The following is an 8,008-nucleotide window of genomic DNA, read 5'->3' as shown; positions in this document are numbered from 1 at the left end:
AAGCCAGAGTAGGCATAGATTATCACGTGGCAGGGAGTCCTTGGGAGGAATGGAATGGAAACAACAGCAGCAATGGTCACTTACTATTGAAGACTTGTCCATCTCATGACCTTCTCATCACCAACACTGTCTTCCATTTACCTACACATAATAAAACTTTGTGGATACACCCTCGCAGCAAACATTGGCATTTAATAGACTATGTCCTCGTGAGGAGAAAAAGGACATGAAAGTGATTAAGAGGATGTGTGGCACAGGGATAGGACAATTATAGACTTATCCTCTCCAAGCTAAACATTCGCTTTCAACAAGAGTGGTGTCCCCAAGGCAACAGGATTACCAGAAGACTTAATGTCAACAGATTAGAGCCCTTCTCCCAACATGAACAGTTTATTTCTAACTTGGAGGGAAAGCAAAGTCAACATATAATTGGCAACAGTGGAGCAGAAAGAGTGGGCAGATTTTAGAGATTTGATGTATAGCACCACATTTACTCATCTGGACCAGAACTCTCTCAAACCTCAAGATTGGTTTGACAAAATGATGGTAAAAGTCAGAAGCTGATAAATGAAAAATGAGAACTCCACAGAGTTTTACCAGCAGGGTAGTTCATTTGTCTCTAAGAAGGCAGCATTTAACTGCTTCAAAAGTAAAGTGCAAGTGAAACTTAGAAAGATGCAGGATTGGGGCGGCCAGGTAGCACAGCGAGTGAGAGCACCGGCTCCAGTGTTGAGAAGACCTGGAGATCAAATCCCGGGCTCAGACACTTAGCACCCACCCAGAAACACCTGGTCGTGTAACCTTGAGCAAGTTACTCAACCCCGATTGCTTAAAAAAAAAAAAAGATGCAGGATTTTGGCCTCACTAAGAAGCAGATGAAATTCAGTTGTACATTGTTAGAAACAACCCAAAGAGCTTCCATGTTGTCCTGCAGGCCATTGATGGGCCAAAGACTTATGGTGCATCTCAGCTACTAGGCACTGATAGAGCCAGTGAGATCAGTGATAAGGACATGATCCTGGAGAGGTGAGCTGAACATTTCCATAGTGTTCACAACAGACCATTTATCAAGCAATGATGATGCCATTGACCCTCAGGTTGAAATGAATCTCTCTCTACCCAAACTTCCGACTGAAGAAGAGATTATGAATGCCATTAGGCAATTTGCATATGGTGAAGCACCTTGGGCTGATTCTGTTCCAGCTGAAATTTAAAAGGCGGGGACATACAGAAGATGACTGAAGTCTTCCGGGTTATATGGCAAGAGAAGGTTATCCTGCAGGAGTTCAAGGATGCCTCCATTTTTTGTCTCTATAAAGGAAAAAAGAAATAGTTTTTTGTGGCAATCACAATGGGGGCAGGGTGTGGGGAGAGGTCTCTTTCTTAGTCATTGCCAGCAAAATTCTTGCTAGAATTCTTCATCTGTCTAAGAGCCAAAGTGGCTTCAGAAACGCCTGAGGACATTCTATATGGTATTTGATGCTTAACAACTCCTGGAGAAATGCCAGGAACAGAACAGAGATCTGTACACAAGCTTCATTGATTTATAAAAGACCTAATGTGAGAAATGATTCATTTGGATGCCTACTCTATTCCAATAATATTAAATAGATTGATACATTGCATGAAACATAAGGATAACTAGATCTTATTGTAGGCCTTTACAGAAGCTCCAAATTTTAATCCAATGTTCAACACTTGTTTATCAGTTATGAAGTTCCCTTTTGCTTGCCCATCCTATGGCCACTTAGTTAGGGGGGATGTCCCATGTTTTGCCCAACCTGTGACTCCTTGCTAATACATAATTTATGGCAAGATCTATCAGCCAATGAGATTTTTTTTTGCCTTTTATTTGGAGGGCAATTGGGGTTAAGTGACTTGCCCAAGGTCACACGGCTAGTTTTTGTGTTAAGTGTCAGATACTGGATTTGAACTCAGGTCCTCCTGACTCCAGGGCTGGTGTTCTATTCACTGCGCCACCTAGCCCCGAACCAATGAGATTTTGTATTTTACCATATCTCTTTTGCATATTTTGGTATCAAACCCTAAAAAACAGGGACCAGGGGCATCTCAGATTGTGAGGGATTCATTAGAGGGACCTACTGTATTTCCCCGATAATAAGACACTGTCTTATTAATTTTTTTGACAGAAAAACACCAGAGGGCTTATTTTCAGGGGAGGGCTTATTTTAATGAACAGTGACAGCAATTTTAATAAACAGATAAATGTGAATAAAAAAATGTACCTTTATTCAATAATGAATTCAATAAAGAACAGGATGACGTGCTCACTGCTGCAGCTCTGATTGGATGCAGCTCGGAGCGCGGCGTGCGTTTCATGGGGGGGGAGGGACAGTGCATACAGAGGGTACCGTAATGTAGCGTGTAGTGCAGGGGATCACCTTCACTACAGTAGCAATCTCAATAGGGCTTATTTTCGGGGGAGGGCTTATTTTAGAGGAATCTTACACAGTAAGGGGAGGGCTTATTTTCGGGATAGGTCTTATTATCGGGGAAACACGGTATGGACCCTTTAAAAAAATGCTGTTGGCTTGGAATTCTGCCTCAGTGGCATTTCTTGCAGATCAGACAATTTTAGGCCCCACATTTTCTGGCAACCCCAGATGGGAATAATACCAGGAATCGTACCTCCCAAAAGGGAGTGCACACCTGGGCAAATTTTAACTGTTGGTTCCCCTATGGACACAGGCCTTGGGAAATTGAACTCCCTTTGTTCCTTACCCTAAATTTTTTTTCTTTAAAAAAGGTCCAATTGGGTTAAGAGGGAGTGTTTGAATCTATAACTAATCTGTCCAAATTTATAAGCTTTGAGGCACTCAAATTCTATTTTTGTAAAAATTAAATGACCATAATTGTAATTTTAACTTTTTAAACATAGGCTGCTTTTTTTTTCACTTTCTTTCTTTTTTGATTTTTTTTTTTTGCTTTTTGGAGGGCAATTGGAGTTAAGTGACTTGCCCAAGGTCATATGGCTAGGTTTTATGTTAAGTGTCTGAGGCTAGATTTGAACTCAGGTCCTCCTGACTCCAGGTCCAGTGCTCTATTCACTGCACCACCTAGCTGCCCCTTTGTGATAGTAAGGGCAATTAAAGATTCCCCGGTATTGGCTTGGTTTTCAAATTGATTGTGTTAAAACCCAGAGCTTGTTAATCCCACCTGTGGGATGGGCTTGTTGATGTGAACAGAAAGTCCTGAACTGGGAGGAGCTGGTGACGTAGATTTGGAGAGACAAGAGAGAGGCAGAAGAAACTTTTTTTTTGGAAGCAGCACCTCGTGGAGAGAGAGAGACTAAGAGAATTGCTGGTGGCCGCTTTGAATTGCCCTGGACTTTTGAGACCTGCCCCCTGAGCTGCCAAGGACTGAGGAGACATGGCTGTTTTGCTGGTACTTTGTCTGTCTGTTTTGATGTTGTTTTGCCAGATTTGTCCACTGGTGAAAGACAGTCCTGTTGAAGAAGTCCTGGAACCTGGCTTTTGGCTAAGAAGCCCTGAGACTGTCCTGCAGACAGAGAGTGAATACTGTCCACTGGTGAAGGACAGTGCTGTTGTTGCAGGGGTCTGGGAACCTTTCTGTTGGTTCAGAAGCCCTGAAGAAGGATTTTCTTGTTGTATGTTTACAGAAATCCTGGGAGAGGGCTTTGCTAATGTGTTCAGGGGTTCTAGGACTGTTCTACAGACAGAGGATGAATTCATGAAGGGACTGGCAATGTATCTTATGGCCTTGCTAAGCCTTGTCTCCCCAGGAACTAAGATTGCTGAGAACTTGCCTCCTGTCAAGATGAAGAAAAGACCTCCATTTGAGTATTAAGTGCTGTGCTTAAACTTGATGTAACTCTGGGGTAGATTCAATTGTGATCCAGGGGTGGGGAACTTTTGACCTTTTTGTGCTTTGTGGTAGACCAAATGAAGGTACAGCCTAGGGGTGGAGAAGTATTTAGAACAGAGACTTTGTAATTGATTGGATGATTGGAAGGTCCTGGGGTGGGGTAGTACTTGGAGATTATTTAATCACACTTAGTAAATGCTGTATTTGGAATGATGTCATGTTTTGATCTTCTCTGTTCTTGGTTGGTCACTGAATAAAATGGAGAGCACCTATGCTGGTATTCTGAACCTTGGGAAGTTGCCTTTCCTTGGCATTACATTACACCCTTTCACTTTCTTTCCCTCCATTTTAATTTCATTTTGTTAAGACTAGGGAGATTCAACAGCAGAACTGCTAGTTCCTTATTTTTAGCCAGTCAGAAAACTTCCTTTTGGCAAAATCAAAATGGGGTTTTTTTTGCCTTTTAAAGAATAGTTTTCAACAAGGAATAATTAAATCATTATTGTCATTAGTAGAGCAATCCCTCAAACTGATTTAGGGGGAACTTTTAAGATGTCAAGGCATATGACCATCCTGGAAACAATTCCACCCTTTTATGACCTAAAAAGAAAGCTAATTTTAGTTTTACAGAGATTAGGAAAAGAGAGAGCTGTTAAACTATGTAAAGTTGGTTTGAGAATACAAAGGGTTTAGGGGGCTTCTTTGACCAAAGTATAGAACTTTTGATTACCCTCTGGAAATTACAAGCAATCTCTTAAAACTAGGGAAACTTGGTTTGGTCTATCTTTACAACATTTTAAATTTTTAGTTTTACTTAGTCTTAATTTTACTTCCTATGAACATACCTTGGCAAAAAAGTCTAGAGCAATGGAACTCCAACCAGCTCTATTAGGGACTTGTTCTAAATACAAAGTGCACTTTAAAGGGCAAATTAGACAAAAGCAATTTTATGTTGTTCCTAAATGACATTTTTGGGTGAGATTATAAAAGCATTGAAATAATTAGGAAATGAAAGAATTATCTTGGGCTGACAACAGGACCCCAGCCACAAGATGGCCCTAAGTTCTATACTTAATAGAGGAGACAGGTAAGATCCTGACTTCAAAATCTTCTAGAGAAAAACTCAGGAGAAAAATTCAGACCTGATTTAATGTTGTGCCTTCTTACATGTTCTGTGTGTATATTTTGTAAATGATGAAACTAAGTTTAGTAATATTGGGTTCCTTACTTCAGATAGAAAGGGACCTTATGCAATTATTAAAATCTTTAAGAGAATGGGAAATAAGTGTCTGTTTTGCCTGTGCTATGCTACTTTGTGCTAACCCATAGTCAAAAAGTGTTTTACCTATGCTTTTTCTTTTGGTGTGATCAACTAAAAGAAATAGGCTGTAAAAAGTAAACTTTCAAAAAAGCCTTAACAGAGGGCAAATCTTTCTTTTCTCTCATTTTCCAACACTGGCCATGCTGGAGATTGCTGAGGTAAAAGACAGATAGAGAAATTAGTTGAAAACTAAGATACAAATAATGATCAGAAACCAAATTTTTGAAAAAGGAGTAATTAAATTTCTTTTATTTCTAAAATATAATTTGGATGTTTTATAAAGTATTTTGATAAGCTTATGGGGTCCTAGCAAATTCTGTAGAGTTTAATGAAAACAAAAAAAATTTCACAGATCACTTATTCCTTAAAAGGACCTTTAACATGACTAGGGATTGATTTAAAGCTGTAGTTTGAATTTTAAGAACTATTTTATTAGTCATGAGATACATTCAGGAGAGATAAAGTGAAATAAGAATTCAGAGAAGTGTTAAAATTGAAAAAAAAACTTGGGAAATAGTATAGGAGAAATTGGATTAAAGCTCTTGTGAGCTTACATAATTCTACAACTCAGATTTTAAAAAGAAATACATTTGCTAAGCCTGATCTCTAAGTATAGCCAATCTCTAAGTCTGAAGTGTGGGGTATCTGTAAAATTGATTTTAATTTTAGTGTAGAACAAAGGTATAATTTAAACTATACTTAAAGTTAGGATAAGTTTATTGAAGGAAGGAATTTTCATTATTATAAGGCAGGACAAGGAAATTTTAGACCATTTTCAGAAAAGAATAAAAGTGGGCAGAATTGGAATTCATTTACCCTTCTCTTTTTTACTGCTTTTAAACAATCATCTTGAGAGCACCAAGCAAATCCTGATTATTCTCCCATACTGAAGATGAGTCCCAAAGTGCTCCCAGAAAAAGGAAAAACTTGTTTTTGAAATCAGAAAGCAAGTAAAGTATAATTTAATGATACTGTTACAGTTTTAATCAATTATTTTGGTAACTTAAAACACAGTTGTAATGTGTTGAAATCAATTGTTTGGTGAAAATAATTTCAAATTTTATAAATAAGGCTATATTAAGTTAGGGAAAGAATTATGGAAGATAGAGTTAAACAAGAATTTTTTTTAAAGATAGGTATAGGAATCAATTTAATGCATGCACACCTAGTAGAGGGTGCTCAGATTACAAGAGATCGAACTGAAAAGAACCATATGGCTTGTAAAAGTATTAAAAACTAAAATTTTGAGAGAAAAAATAGAACTTGCAAATTATTTTAGAACAAATAAAATTTTATAAGATGAGATAAGGAAACTTAGAATATAAAAGAAATTCTTATCAGTTAGAAGCTTGCAAAGTCACAAAAACAAACAGCACTCTGGAATCCTTCTAAATGATACCTTAGGATAGGTTAAGAAAAAATAAAATAAATGGACTTAAATTTTTGAAAGGAAAAAGCTATACCTTGAGCCCTTCAGACAAGTACAATCTCCATTAGATAGTTTTCCAACAGTGCAATTCGTGTTAGCACAATATGAAATTAAAACTCTATTTTAATAAATATAGAAACTTTAAATCAAGGAATTATTATACTGTAAATAAAACAATCTTTCTAATTTAAATCATTGTCAAATATATATTAAAGCATGAACACATTGATGATATTGGGCCCTGAGATTTTATATCTTGGCAGGCAGGCAGTGGCCTTTGTGGAAGTTAAGATTTTTAAATTATTGAACTATATTTCACTTAGGTGAATTCAAAGTTAAATAGAGTGATAAGGATTTCTGTTAATTTATAACCATTAGGAAATTAGCTTGTCTTTTGATGAGAGGTAAACATAAAATTCCTAACACAGAAATCTTCAGTTTTGGAAACTATCAAAACTTCCTAAAAGAAAGCGACAATTAGGACACAAGATCATTCACAATCAACAAGCACCAAAATGTAAGTTGCCTTTGAGAAAACTGTTCAGTGTTTCATTTAGAGTGAGTGATAAAGAAGAGAATAATGATAACTTAGTGTAGTAAGAGGAGTAGCAGAGACTCTTTCAGGTACCAGTATCTGTGTTATTCCTGTGCCAAGTTGGATTCTTGGTCATTGCCAAGTGAATTCCTTTGTGAAATGTAGATGGATGATGAATGCTTTTCCAGCATAAAAAAGATTAATTTTGAGGAGATGGATGATTTCTTCTCCAAAGTCATTCTGCTTCCTGAAACCTATGGCAGTACAATGGAAAACTTGTGCTGAGTGAGTTGTTTTGGAGTGTATTTGCCTATCACTTACCAAAACTATGTGATTATAATCAATTCTAATTGCCCAAAAGTTGTTAAAGAAACTGATATGAAGTGTGCGTTTATTTATTAATTTATTTATTTTTGGAGGGCAATTGGGATTAAGTAACTTGCACAAGGTCACACAGCTAGTTTTTGTGTTAAGTGTCTGAGGCCACATTTGAACTCAGGTCCTCCTGACTCCAGGGCTAGTGCTCTATTCACTGCGCCACCTAGCCGCCCCTGAAGTGTGCATTTATAACACTAAGGATGACAATAGGATGGTAGTATTACAGTTGGTTTTGTGTAATAAAAATTTGTGTTAAAATGTAAAGTAAAATTCAGTGAAGTAAAAAAAAATGAAGGCTGCATGATTGGGAAATAAAGATTAGAGGAATCAGAGAAAGAATTTTTGGCCCTGCTAAAATAGAAAAAGATTTAGGAATTTTTAAAGCAATGCCTCCTTGATAGTTGCTGCATGTCTCTCTTCCCCAATCAATATAACACTACAAAATAAGTTTCATAAAATGCATATTAATTTATGCAGAAAGTATTATCTCTTTGCTCTG

The sequence above is a fragment of the Petaurus breviceps genome, unplaced genomic scaffold (assembly GCF_028583685.1).
Source record: "Petaurus breviceps papuanus isolate PSGF00001 unplaced genomic scaffold, PetGlider_PUasm1.0 184, whole genome shotgun sequence".
Taxonomy (NCBI): Eukaryota; Metazoa; Chordata; class Mammalia; order Diprotodontia; family Petauridae; genus Petaurus; species Petaurus breviceps.
The sequence above is the reverse complement of the archived record's forward strand: the minus strand, read 5'-3'. Positions refer to the sequence as shown.